General features: G+C 41.2%; 1 long non-coding RNA gene across 1 annotated transcript in view; it reads right to left on the bottom strand.

Annotated features, from left to right (window-relative positions):
• Window positions 1-321: 321 nt before the first annotated feature.
• The window catches only part of LOC114046640, a 20379-nt gene continuing 5481 nt past the window's right edge, over window positions 322-15219 (bottom strand). The window contains exons 2-3 of the long non-coding RNA XR_003569537.1: window positions 5608-5881; window positions 322-806 (exon numbers count right to left, since the gene is read on the bottom strand). This is a non-coding gene — a long non-coding RNA (uncharacterized LOC114046640). The remainder of the gene's footprint in view (window positions 807-5607; window positions 5882-15219) is intronic.

Here is a 15219-nt window from a genome sequence, read left to right as displayed (position 1 = left end):
TATATTTTTATTTACTGTGTGAAATATTTCCCACTTACATTTTAATCTGGTTCTTGTGGCATTGACATCTCTTTTGTAGAACACTGTGCTAGGTACTGCGGGGGGGCGGGGGGGAGATGAGCCTTCCATAAAGTACAGTCCATGCCCTTGTGAAGCTTACAGGCAAGATACAAACATTTTCTAATATCTCGTAATGCTAGTGCCTTCCCTCTTTTAAGAATTTTTAAAAAAGACCTTGTTTGTTTGTATATATTTTTTTGCTTGTGGTTTCCTCCTTCAATAGTAAGCTCCTTGAAGACAGGGAGTATCTTTTGCCTCTTTTTGTATCCCCAGGGCTTAGCACTGTGCCTGACATGGAGTAAGTACTTAATAAATGTTTATTGACTGACCACCTGACTAGTACCTATGTTATAAAGTAGCAAAATGAAGTGTTATGTTACATTCAGGGGCTGTTTTTGACATAGTCAGTTTATCTCTCAGGTCTTGTTTCTTCATCTGTAAAATGGGAATAATAATACTTGCACCGTCACCTTCACAGAGTTGTTTTGAAGAAAATGTTGGTTACAAACCTCAGAGCATGATAGAAATGTGAACTCTGATGATTTGCACTTGGAGAGCAAAATGAATTCCCTGTCCAGTGATGGAAGTCCATAGCAATGCTCTGGCCTTTCTTCTGTGGTGAATTATAGCTTTGAGTACGCAGCTCTCTTCCTTTAACTCCCTCCAGTCTTCAGGTGCTCAAGGGGCATCACTACAGGGGAGGCTTCCAGTACAAAGCAAGAGGAGAGGTGGTTCATGCCTTGGCACTGTCAAATGAATCAGCATTGGAAATGGATATGGTTTTATGGGTGGAAATGACATTAAAGAACAGCTAGACAGAATATTATGAAAATAAATAAAAATAATTTTTTAAAAATGAAATAAAAAAATGGCTAGGAAGTTGTGACAAGAATATTTTTGGAGGGGTGGAGCCAAGATGGTGGAGTAAAGGAAGGAACTTGCGTGAGCTCTTCCAGCAAACCCTTCCAAATACCTTTTTTAAAAAATTATTCTAAACAAATTCTAAAGCAGCAGAAGCCATAAAAAGACAGAGTGAACAAATTTCCAGCCCAAGACAACCTGGAAGGTGGACAGCAAAGGTCTATTGCACCAGGAGCACAGTCCAGCACAGACCATGCCAGCACAGCCATGGCCCCAGCAAACCAGAACCAGGCCTTGGGAATAACAGAATCAGCAGCACCAGTGGCTGCTTCCAGAGCTCTCAGTCCATAGATGGTAAGGGGTTTAAACAACTGGTCAGAAGGAGATTATAGGAGTCTGTTTTCTGGCACTGAGGCAGGATTCTGTTGCTTTGCCCATACTTGAATCTAGGTAGCAGCCTTGGGTGGTAGTCCTGGGGTGAGGAGGAGCACTGGCATAGCACAGCTTGTGGCAGCAATGGAGAAAGGACCCTTCTCACAGTTCCAGGGTAGAAAACAGTGCTTGTGGTCACTCACACACCAGAGCATAGGCCAGGAGAGGAGTAAACACCTGTCCTTAGATCATACCACCTTGAAAAAACTAAAAACTTATAGGTCCCTAGAAGTATCTCTGAAAACAGCTGCACAAAATCCCTGAAGCTTGGGATAGTTCGCCCTCCACACTGGAAGCAGAGCCTTACCTTAACAAAGAATTAGAAAGTCAAGTAATAGGCTGGGAAAATGAGCAAACAACAGAAAAAAATCTGACTACAGAAACTTACTTTAGTGACAAGGAAGATCAAAACATACACTCAGAAGATAACAAAGTCAAAGCTCCTCCATCCAAAGCCTCCAAGAAAAATATGAATTGGTCTCAGGCCATGGAAGAGCTCAAAAAGGATTTGGAAAATCAAGTAAGAATTGTAAGGATGATCAGTTGTGAATGACTTAGCTACTCTGATGAAGACGAGGATCCAAGACAATTTCAAAAGACTTATAATGTAAAATACGATCCACCTCCAGAAATGATACTGATGAAATCTAAGCGGAGATTGAAGCATATTTTTTTTACCTTCTTTATTATTCTTTTGTTGTGTTTATGTGTATATGTGTTTTCTTTTGCAGAATATCTAATACAGAAATGCTTTGTATGACTTCACATGTAAAATTGGAACTCAAAGTTCTAAAAACGAATGTTAAAAATTATTTTTTACATGTAACTGGGGAAAAAATAAAATACCAGATTAAAAAAAGAATATTTTTTTTTTAGAAATGAGCATGGTAAATACCGAGAAGCATGGAAAGAATTACATGAATTGATGCAGAATAAAGTAAGCGGGGATGCAGCTATAATGGCTCAACAGATAGAGTGGAGTCAGGAAGACTTGAGTTCAAATCCAGCTGAAGACACTTACTAGCTGGGTGACCCTGGCCACATCACTTAACTTCTGTTTTCCTTAAGCTACTGGAAAAGGGAATGGCAAATCACTCTAGTATCTTTGCCAAGAAAATCCCATGGACAGTATAGACCATGGGGTCTCAAAGAATTGAACAAGACTGAACAACCAAATAACAACAACAACAAAGTAAGCAGGACCAGGAAAACAACACATCTTGTGACTGTAACTTTGTAAATAGAAAGAATAATGATAACACAATCAAAACTCAATGTTGTGAAATTGTGGAGAACACACTTGGCTTAGAAGAAGAGATAGTAAAAATAATTCCTCCTGCTTCTTCACAGAGGTCAAGATCCAAGGGTGTGAAACATTGCATCAAAAGTCAAATGTTATTAATGGGTTGATCATTCAGCTGTGTTCAACTCTTTGTGACAGAGTTGTACACAAAATGGATACAAGATGATTTTGGAGAGAAAGTACCAGCAGCTGGGTAGAGAGGAGGGGTTAGGAAAGGTTTCATGTAGGCAGAGGTTCCTGAGCTCAGTCTTAAAAGACACTAGAGATGTAACTGGCAAATGGTAACTGGGCTTCAAGATCTTTCTGGGGCTTTGAACGAGCTCATTACTGGAAACTCCCCTAAATAGACACACACACACACACACACACACACACACACTCACACACACACACACACACACACACACACACACACACACACACACACCCTGCACTCCCCCATTCCCAACCCTGTGCCTACCTCCTAGGGTAGGATCAAATGAGAAAAATCTTTGCAAAGCGCTTTGCAAACTTTAAAGTACTATATCAATGCTAGCACAAAGCAGGGCTATTTGATGCATAGGGTTACTGGGTGTTGTCCAAGCCAGGGAGCAATCTGATTTCAGCCAGCCACTTTTGCTGCCTATGTTGTCTACTTCAAGCCAAGGCACAAAAACCCAGAGGAGTCTTTTCTGTGTTAATAAGGAAAAAGTATCTATTAAGGGATTACTAAGTACACTGTCCTACACACTAGGGAAACAAATGGAAAACAAGACCATCCTCTTAAGGTGCACACATTTAAATGGGGGAGATGATACATTTAGGAAACTTCACCTGGAAGTCAGATAGAAAGGCTCACTGGTCGTTAGGGTATATATGACAGCAAAACCACATGCTAATGCATCTTCTTTTGTGTCATTTAAAATAAATTTTGGGGGTAGCTAGGTGGCACAGTGGATAGAACAGTGGGCCAGGAATCAGGAAGACCTGAGTTCAAATCCAGCCTCAGACATTTAATAGCTGTGTAACTTGGGCAAATCACTTCACCCTGTTTGCCTCAATTTCCTCATCTGTAAAATGAGTTGGAGAAGGAAATGGCAAAAACTCAAGTATCTTTGCCAAGAAAATCCCAAATGGCATCACAAAGGGCTGGATATGACTGAAAATGACTGAGTAACAACAACAACAAATTATCAACATCAACATCATCATCATATTTTTCAGGTGAACTATTTGGGAAACGCTGAAGGAATAGCTCTCCTGGCTCCCTGCTCCAAGGGACTAACTATTCCTCTCCCTCCTACCCTGAGGAGCTTTGATGTGCATAATATCCTGGGCTCTCTCATTTCCCGGGGTCATTGACTCTGACATAAGGCTGACAGCACAGAGGGGAGAGGCAATTTGTGAGAATGCAGGATACGATTGGATAATACTATATATAGTAAGAAGAACATTGGGCAAGTTACTTTACCACTCTGAGCCTCAGTTGCCTCCTTTGCAAAATGAGGGCTTAGAACTCACTAATTTCTGATGTCTCTTTCAGCTCTAACATTCTATGATAATCTACTCTGAAGATGAAGCAGTTAAGTGATGCAGTAGTTAGAGTGCTGAGCCTGGAGTCAGGAAGACCTGAATTCAAATCCGACCTCAGACCCTTACCCTTATTAGCTGTGTGACCCTGGGCAAGAATTTAACCTTTATTTGCCTCAGTTTCCTCATCTGTAAAATTTGGATAATAATAGCACCTACTTCCCAAGGTTGTTGTGAAGATCAAATGAGATAATATTTATAAAGTGCTTTGCAAACTTTAAAATGCTATCTAAATGCTAGCGACTATTAATTGTGATTTATCATTATTTTATTGGTCAGAGCATCTTGCTAATAATGCCAAGGTCATCTGCTCTATTCCCATGTGGGCCAACTCTGCTCAGACTTCCTTTTTAACCCTAGCCAACATCTTGCAAACATTTGTTTTTGGTCTCAAGGGGAATAGAGTGAAAAGGTGCAGATAACTCAGTTCTAACTCACTTCTGTTGTCTGGAGACACAGTTTAGTCCCCATATCTGATATCACTGACTATGCCTAGAGTCACCCTTCCATGTATTCTATAATTACTATAATCCCATGATTTTAGACCTGAAAGGGACCTTACAGACAAGACTGAGTTCAACTTCCACAATTTTACAATTGAGGAAACTGAAGCCTAGACAAATGACTTGCCCAAGGTTAAACAGTAACTGGCCAAAATTCAAATACAGTGTTATTTTTGCAGTTGCTCATATTAGCAGTTTTCCTGCCTCTTCTTATGCTCTCTTACCACTGTTTAGGTTGTCCACTTTGCCTGGAATCTTCTTCTTCGTTACTGCCCATCAAAATCCTTTCTTCTAAGACCTAACGATGATGCCCTTTTCTTCATGAAGATTTCTCTGATTTCCCCTATAAGGATTATCACCCTCCACAAAATTTCCTGGAGCTCTCTTCCTAGACTTCTTCTCCCTGCCACCCCCCAGCCTCATACAAAGTCTACTTTGTATCATCTTTATTTATGTACATAATAGTAGCTAATAATTGCTAACATTATATAGAGCTTTAAAGATTTGCAAAGCACTTTACAAATACTGTTCAATTTTATCTTCACAACAACCCTGGGAGATAGGTGCTATTATTATCCCCATCTTACAGAACTGAGGCAGACAAAGGCTAAGTGACTTATCCAGGGTCACACAGCCAGCATGTGTCAGAAGTGGCACTTGAATCCAGGCCTTCTTGGCTCTGAGGCCAGCTCTCTATCCCCTACACCATATTACCCTAAATAAGCCAATAGTGAAGAACCCACAGAGGTACAAAGATGGACACAGCACCTTGAGCTCACGATAGTGACAGGATAGCAATGAGTCTCTCTCTTCACCTGTCCTTCTGCCCATCCCTATGTCCTCCTGCCCTGACACAAAGCAATCCCCTCTTGCTCTCACCTTGGAACATGTTGTACACCAAGCATGGAGATCTCTGTGCTCAGCAAGGAAGCAGGCTTTGTTCTGAGTCCCTTCTCCTTTGGATCCTCAGCTTCCTTGCTCTTTCCATCTTTGCTCTAAGATTGGAGATGCTGCAAGCCCAACCATTAGATCAAAAAGGAGCTTGAAAAATACTTTAAGCAAAAAGTGCGGACTGTGCATTCTTGTTCCGTGACTGTCTTGATATTAAATCATGAAATAGCGCTGAACAGCTGCCCAAAACATATATTCTGGCCTGTCAAAACAGAAACCAACAAAATTTCTAACAGGAGCTAGAGGTGAAAGGAACAGCTGGGAAGAAATAGCAGGGCAGAGAGTGAGTCTACATACAGGTGATCCTGGTGTTCTTGTTCAGAAAGGGAGTTCTTGGACTTACCAAGAAAGGCCAGATTTGGGACTTTGAAGTTGGCATTTTATTTGATGCTAATGATCCTTTGTTACATGGAAGAATAGTTGTGAGCTTGAGGATTTTTTTTCATTTTTTTTTGTTTTTGTTTTAGGCAATTGGGGTTAAGTGACTTGCCTAGGGTCACACAGCTAGTAAGTGTCAAGTGTTTGGTCTGAGGCCGGATTTGAACTCAGGTCCTCCTGACTTCAGGGCTGGCGCTCTATCCATGAGTTTGAGGATTTTGAATGATGAAGCTGCTGCCTATTTGTGATCTTGAGCTCAGATGATACAATTATCTTTCTCCTAACCATAGGTGATATTAGCTTATAGTGCCAAACCTCAATACTGAGCATCCTAGGCCATTTCTTGGATCCCTGGACAGGATATCTGGTTGACTAAGGTTTTCCTTGCACGTTGGAAATGAGCTCCTAAGTTTGCTGTGTGCCATCCTTGGCTTATTGGGGGTCTTGACCATCCCCTTCTCCTGGCCCTCCCTACTCCCACCCTGGCAAAAGAAATGCAGAGCAAAAGAGATCAGAAGGCCAATAGACATCAGGAGATCCAGAAACTCCTGGACTTCCCCTTGGGCTGACATTGCTCATGACAGGAATTGGTTCTTAGCCCTAGGAGAGCTATCTTGAGGGAAGGAAGGAGGGAATATTAGAGGGAGGGAAAAGCCTGGAGAGACCTAAGGAATGAAGATTTCAAGATGAGAAGTCATCGTCTTTCTATACGTGAATTGGATTATCATCCCTTCCCAACAATCTTCAAAGCCTCCCTCCATTCACTAAAGGTATACTTCTCTCCTGCTTAGGGAGAGGAAGATAAAGGAATGCTTTGATAAGGCTTTGATAAGGTATGCATCATGGGGGTTTTCTGGTGAATTTGGAATGAAATGATCTGACTTAGCTGGTGAGAAAGTTCACCTGTATTTAATTCTTGGTATGGTCCATGTTTTATAATAGCACTTTTATACAATAATATTATAATAAAAATTATGTAAATGGAACTTTTATGGCACTTTAAAGCTTGTAAATCAATTTACATTATTTCACTTGATCCTCACAACAATCTGGTGATGTAGGAGTTATTATTATCCCCATTTTACAGACGAGAAAACTGAGGCTGAGATAGGTTAAATGACTTATACAGAGTCATGGAGCTAGTAAGTGTCTGAGACAGGATCCTTATCAGGTCTAATTCCTCTGCCCATTGTCCCATGAGATTATGAGCTCCTTGAGGCAGGGGCTTCTGCCCTTTGTTTGGATCCCCAGTTCCAATACAATGCCTTGAATACAGTAAGTGCTAAATAAATGTTTGTTGACTAATGAAACTATGCCATACTGTTCATCCCTATGCTAAGTTTCATGAGGTTCTCCCTTTCCTACTAGTTACCTGAGGGAGAGCTCAGTAACTTAGGCTCATATAAAATCTAAAGATTTGGAGATCATCTAATCTAGAGATTCTTTAACTTTTTGTGTGTGTGTGTGTGTGTGTGTGTGTGTGTGTGTGTGTGCCCTGAACCCCTTTGACAGTCTGATGAAGCCTACACACTACTTCTTAGAATAATGTTTTAAAATACATTAAATAAAACATATAGTATTACCAAGGAAACTAATTATATTGAAGTACAGATATCAACATATTTTTTTAATCCCAAATCCACAGGCGAGGTAAAGAACTCCTGATCTATTCTACTCCTTTTATTTTTAGAGAAGCAGCCAGTGCTTTGAACAATCTTCTCTTCAGATGAGTCTGGAGAAACATTGAATTCCATGTGAAATTTAGGATATAAGTAGGGTCTCCACCAGGAGCTTTTAGCTATACTCAGTCACACAGGATCAAGCATCCTTTGGTCTATGGTTTGTGGTTACCTGAAAATTTGAGGTGTTTATGGTAGAGTGGGAAGACTAGGAGGCAAGATATGTAGGATCTAGTTTCTGCTTTATACTCACTCCATGTGGCCTTGGGAAAGTCATTTCCCTCTTTGGGGCTGGAGTCTCTTCTCTATCAAATGAGGGGGTCTGTTTCATTCTTCCCAGCAATAATAGCCATCATCGACCAATAGGCTGCTCCCTCACGTCACAGATAGATAGCCACACTAATGCTTTTTTTTTTTGAGGCTCTTCCAGAAATGGCCTTCTTGTCAGGTTATTTCTTAAAGCAGAGATCTATGATCTGTTATCTAAGCTTTCCTGGAACCTCAGTCATTGTCCAGGAGGAATTTGACAGTGGAGGAAGACATAGTCACTCCTAGCCCACTAGGGAGGGACTAGATAGATTAGGATCCAGTGTAGTTACCCAAACAGCCCATAGGAATCAATGAATCAATAGTTATCTAGTGCTTTCTATGTGTCAAGTGCTGTGTTAGGCACTGAACAGAAAAAGACAGAAGAGAAACAGACTCTGCCCTCAAGGGATTTACATTCTCCTAGGGGACTTCAACACAGAAAACCCATAAATAAATACAAAGTGTATTCAAAGTAAACACAAAGTTCTTTTGATTGAGGTACCAGCAGCTGAAGGTGGGGAGGGGAATCAGGAATGGTCTCCGGTAAGACCTGGCTGAGCTTCAAAGGAAGTTGGGGATTAAAGAGACTGAAGTTCAGAGGAAAGGCATCCTGGACACCAAAAGTCCATCTCCCTGAGAGTAGACCTGAGTATTTTCATTTTGTAGTAGGGCTGAAATTAGACAGAAGTGTTACCAATTCCCTCAGCATCCTCACTCCCTCTCTCTGACTTCTGGGCTTCAAAACAATGCTTCTGGGCCCTATCCCCTTCAACCCTTTCATGTATTGTTTCCCTCTGTTAGAATGTAAGCTCATTAAAGGCAGGGACTGTCTTTATTTTTGCTTATATTTCTATCCCTGGCACTTATCACAGTGTTGGATTGTGGATTGAGTTTAATGTCACACAAAATAAGCACTTAATAAAGGCTTAAAATTCTTTCTTCCTCCTTTCAGTAAGAGAAGTAGTTGATGTAGGAGATGGGAGCCAACCTGAGAAGACACAAAACCAGGCTAAACCCTAGTCTTAAAGGGATTAGGGTGAGGGCACTGAGTTTCCCTCTGTTGGAAGTAACCATAAAAGCTGATCATTTCACACACAGAGTGCAGAATCTTAGCTTCACTTGAATATTCTCTATAATCCCACAATCTGTACTCACTGAGGGAGAAAGGTATGGGTTAAAATTCTCTCTACATGCTTAACTCCCTACTTCAGAAGTACAGGGTCTACCACAGAGAAAAGAAAGCTCAATTATATTTGGAGATCAAATATGGAACCTTAATGACCATCAGTGAGTCATAATAATTAATTAAAAGGATTATCAGGAACTTTGTCTAAATCCAGTAATGAGGTTGAATTGCAAGGCTAACAATGGCTTCCTCCAGCAGTGGGATGCCATGGAGATCTAAACATGCCTAAACTAACCAGGAGAAAATTTCTCCCTAGTTTTGGTTCCATGAGATACTGGACTCCAGCTTATATCCGGCACTCCGGATCATGGAATCACAGAATCTGAGTTGAAAGAGCCCTCAGACATCCCCTAGTTCAACTTGTACCTGCCTAGGCAGCCTCTCTAACTCTGGTTTTTTTTTCTTTTTAATGGTAATTTTTATTTATTTTTTTGTTTTCAACATTTGCTTCCACAAGATTTTGAGTTCCAAATTTTCACCCCATCTTGCCCCTCCCCCCACTCCAAGATGGCATGCATTCTGAATACCCCTTCCTCTAGTCTGCCTTCCCTTCTATCTCCCCCTCTTCTCTTATCCCTTTCCCCTTCAATTTTCCTGTAGGGCAGGATGGATTTCTGTACCCCATTTCCAGTAATTCTTATTTCCCAGTTGCATGTAAAAACATTTTTTTTGAACATGTATTTTTAAAACTTTGGGCTCCAAATTTTCTCCCTTCCTCCCTCCCCACCCACCCTCATTTAAGGCAAGCAACTCAATATAGGCTATATATGTGCAGTTATGCAAAACACTTCCATAATAGACATGCTGTGAAAAACTAACTCTATTTCCCTTAATCCTATCCTGCCCACCCATTTATTCTATTCTTTCTTTTTACCCTGTCCTTCCTCAGAAGTATTTGCTTTTGATTACTCGCTCTCCCAATCTGCCCTCCTCTCTATCATTCCCCTACTCTCTTGTCCCCTTCCCCCCTATTTTCCTGTAGGGTAAGACAGATTTCCATACCCAATTGAGTGTGTATGTTATTCCTTCCTTAAGTCAAATCCTATGAGCATAAGATTCACTCATTCCCTCTCACCTTCCCCTGTTTCCCCTCCACTGTAAGAGCCTTTTCTTTTCTGTTTTTTTTTGGGGGGGGATAATTTACCCCGTTCTACCTCTCCCTTTCTCCTTCTCCTAGTATATTCCTCTCTCACCCCTTAATTTTATTCTCCAGATATGACCCCTTCATTTTCAACTCACCCTGTGCCCTCTATCTATCTATATCTATATACATACATACATAGAATTTTTTCCCCTCCAACTACCCTAATACTGACAAAGGTCTCATGAGTTACTAATATCATCTTTCCATGCAGGAATGTAAACAGTTCAACCATAATAAGTCTCTTATGATTTTCTCTTTCATGTTTATGTCTTCTTGTTCCACTTGAGTCTTGTATTTGAAAATCAAATTTTTTATTCAACTCTGGTCTTTTCATCAAGAATGCTTGAAAGTCCTCTATTTCACTGAATGACCATTTTTTCTCCTGCAGGATTATACTCAGTTTTGCTGGGTAGGTGATTCTTGGTTGTAATCTCCTTTGCTCTCAGGAATATTATATTCCATGCCCTGCGGTCCCTTAATGTAGAAGCAGCTAAATCTTGTGTTATCCTGATTGTGTTTCCACAATACTTGAATTTTTTCTTTCTGGCTGCTTGTAATATTTTCTCCTTGACCTGGGAACTCTGGAATTTGGCCACAATATTCCTAGGAGTTTTCCTTTGGGGATCTCTTTCAGGAGGAGGTTGGTGGATTCTTTCAATTGCTATTTTGCCCTCTGGTTCTAAAATATCAGGGCAGTTTTCCTTGATAATTCCTTGAAAGATGATGTCTAGGCTCTTTTTTTATCATGGCTTTCAGATAGTCCAATAATTTTTAAATTCTCTTTCCTGGATCTATTTTCCAGGTCAGTTGTTTTTCCAATGAGATATTTCACATTGTTTTCTAACTTATCATTCTTTTGGATTTGTTTTACAGTGTCTTGATTGCTCATAAAGTCACTAGCTTCCAATTGCTCTATTCTAATTTTTAAGGAAGTATTTTCTCCAGTAATCTTTTGCACTTCCTTTTCCATTTGGCCAATTTTGCTTTTGAGGGCATTCTTCTCCTCACTGACTTTTTGGACCTCTTTTGCCATTTGGGTTAGGCTATTTTTTAAGGTGTTATTTTCTTCGGTATTTTTTTGGGTCTCCTTTAGCAAGCTGTTGACTTGTTTTTCATGATTTTCTTGCATCACTCACAGTTTTTCCTCTACTTCTCTTACTTGCTTCTCAAAATCCCTTTTGAGCTCTTCCAAGGCCTGGGACTGATTCATATTTTTCTTGGAGACTTTGGATGTAGGAGCTTTGGCTTTGTTGTCTTCTTCTGGTTGTATGTTTTGATCTTCTTTGTCACCAAAGCAAGATGATATAGTCTGACTCTTTTTGCTCTGCTTACTCATGATCCCGGCTGATTACTTGAGTTTTAAACTCTTTGTTAAGGTAAAAGTCTACTTCCAATGTAAAGAGTGTACTGTCCCAAGCTTTGGGGGTTTGTACAGCTGTTTTCAGAGGCACTTCTAGGGACCTGTAAATTTTCATTTCTTCCAAGGTGGTATGATAAGGGGCGAGGTGTTTCCTGTCCACAGCCACAACAAGCTCCACTGCACGAGCGCTCCTGCTAGCCCCATGACCGCTCTTCAGAACTGTGACCCAGATCCAAGAATGGGCAAAGCAAAAGATTCCTGCCTCAGCCCTGGCAAAGAGATCTCTGCAATCCCCCTCTGATCAGCCACTCCATTCCCCCTCAGTCTGTGGGCCGGAAGCTCAGGAAAAAGCTGCGGCCCTGGGCCACACTCGAGACTTGCAGCTGAGGCCTACCTTCTCTCTCACCGAAGTCACAGACTTTTCTCACTGACCTTCTAAATTGTCTTTGGCATTCAAGGGTTGAGAAGTCTGGAAAGCACCACAGCTGCTGGTGATTCAGCCCTCTGAGGCCTGTTCCAGGGTCACTGCGGCCTGCGCATCCACACCAAACTGTGCTCCTCTCCCTGCCTGGCGCAATATACCTTTCCCATCAACCATCCAGGCTGTCTTTGGCTAGAAATCTGTTTCACTTTGTCTTTTTGTGGGTTCTGCTGCTTTAGAATTTGTTTAGAGCCATTTTTATAGGTATTTGGAGGGCTTTGGGAAAGAGCTCAAGACAGTCACTGCTTTCCCTCCCATCTTGGCTCCCTCTACAACTCTGACAGGGGTTCATCCAGTCATTCCTTGGAGATCTCCAATGACAGGTTACTCATTACCTCACTTTTGGGTAATACTTTCCAGAAATGATTCCATACATTTACTATAAAGTACCATGCTGCAACTTTCTCCTATTGTTCCTAGTTTTGAACTCCAGGGTCAAGCGGAATAAGTTTAATACCTGGTCCATACGACAGTCCTCCAAATACTTGAAGACAACAATTACTTTTCTCATGTCTTTTCTCATGGTCTGCAAGCTAAACAATGCCCAGCTCCTTCAATCAGTCATTGAATGACATGGTATCTGGTCTTCTTCCCATCATCTTGGTCATCCTTATTTGAATGCCTCAGTCTGTCACCTCTGTGAGCACTTCTAAACAATAAACTTCCTGACCCAAAGTTCTAGACTTCTTCCACTGGGTTGTTCTATTATGATGCCAGGCTAGCAACTGAAAAGATTAGAATCTGTCATAGAGGACAGAGTATGCCTCTCTCTTTTTTTCTGTTGGCCTAGAGCTCAACAGAAAACACACACACACACACACACACACATCAGATTAGACTCATAGATTAGTTGAACATCTGAATTTGGCTTTGAGAAGTCAGTGAAAATATTGGGTTGTGGATTGAGTTTCATGTCAGTGAAGTCCTTGGGGGTGCTTAGAAATTCAGCAATTACTTAATCAACCAATGAGGAAACATAGTGACTTGGAGGAAGTCCCTGATGGCTCTCTTGGGACTAAATTTGGCTGAAGTAGACCATTTGCTGACTGAAGAAGGGAAGGAGAGGGAGAAAGGGAGGGAAAGGGAAAAAAAGAGAAGAGAGGAGAGAAAAAAAAAGAAGGGGGAGAAGGGGAAGGAAGGACCTCTGTAGCTGCCTTTGGGAAGGGAGTTGAATATGAGCAGGGAAACATTCTTTAAGTGTCCTACCCATCCTGCCTAAAGCCCTATCTCCAAAAGGTGGCTGAGCCTATCTGATGGGAAGAATAGCTGGGTATAAAAGTTTCTGCCTTGGGACTGGGAGCCAAGAAGGGAAATGGCTTTAATCTATAGTGACTCAACTGTACCAACCAGTATGTGCTAATAATGAGCATCTTACTAGCCCAAGAACAGCCCCCAACCTCCCAAGGACAGTGATGGAATAGTGCAATGCAGCAAACCCTAGTGAGGGAGCATGGAATAATGGGTCTCATAGTCCCTTTAGTGTTTGGCTTTGAGAAAGATTTCTCTCTGCAATGGGGCCCAGAGTTGAGGAAAATGAAGAAATTTTCTGAAGTAGGACCCAATTGCCACAGAAAATGATGGTATGTGACTAGCTAATCAATAATTCCTTCAGCTCTAAAGCCTAGGATCCAATCCAAAACAAATCATTTATGAGGCACTTACTGTTTACTGAACATTCTGCTAGCAGATTGAAGAGATACAAAGTTTACATAACTTCCCCACTGTCAAGGTGCTTTCAGCCTAGTGAGTTAAGGGATAAGGGAAGGAGGTTTGAGGTGCAAAAATCTGGGGAAAAATTATAGAATTCTTATAGAAATCAGACTATCTCAATATCATTGCATAACTAACTCTCTCCCTTATTTCCAAAGGAAGGGAATTAAAGCAAGGTTGAGGCATTGTGTTTATTAGCCCTCTGTCATCTTCTGTCCTCAGGATTGGATCATCTCACTCTCCATGTCCAACAGCACCTAGCTGATCCCCATTTCCTCTAAGCAAAATAAAGGTGGGTATGGAGACTTACTACCCTGTGCATGTACACAAATATCATGCACATGTATCATACACATGTATATATGAACATACTTCCACATATATGTGCGCATATGTATATACCCATGTGTATATGTATTTGCATTCATACATATATGGTCTGCACCTGTGATTTTACTCAGAAAGGAAGCTAACTCCTTGTGAAGAAAATCCTTCTGCCAGTGTAGATCAGTAACTGTTTTGTAACTTAAAGAAAGCAGCATGGTGAAGGAGACAGTGAGCTGGCTCCAGAATCATGAAGACCTTCTTCTTCCACATACAGACTTTGTGATTCTGAGCACATCACTTTATTTCTCAGAGCACCAGTAACTCCCTAGGAATGGAGGTTGCAGAGCAAGTGCTGATCTAAATTGGTGGAGGGATTTCCTCTTCTGGCAGTTGTGTATACCATTGAAATTACAGGTCCTATAAAAATAAGGTCCTATATTATCTTCCCCCCCATATATATGGGACTAGGAAATTCCAAAGGGGACACTTTTTTTCTACCAAATATTTTAAGTACCATCTCTGTAACTCTACAGGCAATCAATCTCTCTCTTTCTCTCACACAATACCATTTATTATATGTTCAGAGTACAGGTACGCCTCTGTCCTATTTGCTATTCAATCTGGCAATTGTTTCTCCTGTTAGCCTCTACATGCTGGTATCCCAAATAGCCCTGATTCTTTCCCACTGGTTTTCTGGGGAGTCCAACACTGGGTAAGCTGTATCATTCAGTCTAAACAGATATTTTCCTGGCCAGGTGCTGTGTTTCCACTGGCAGAAATTGGCTTTATCTGTTTCACTTCTTTCAAGAAGTTGCTGCCAGACAGACAGAGAGGCAGACAGACAGACACAGACTTGACTGCCCCCTTGTGACATTTCCGGTGAGTAGAGGAAAATCTCTCTCTCTCTCTCTCTCTCTCTCACACACACACACACACACACACACACACACACACACACACACACAC

This window comes from Vombatus ursinus, unplaced genomic scaffold, assembly GCF_900497805.2.
Source record: "Vombatus ursinus unplaced genomic scaffold, bare-nosed wombat genome assembly UNPS02014785.1, whole genome shotgun sequence".
NCBI classification, from domain to species: domain Eukaryota; kingdom Metazoa; phylum Chordata; class Mammalia; order Diprotodontia; family Vombatidae; genus Vombatus; species Vombatus ursinus.
The sequence above is the reverse complement of the archived record's forward strand: the minus strand, read 5'-3'. Positions and strand labels throughout refer to the sequence as shown.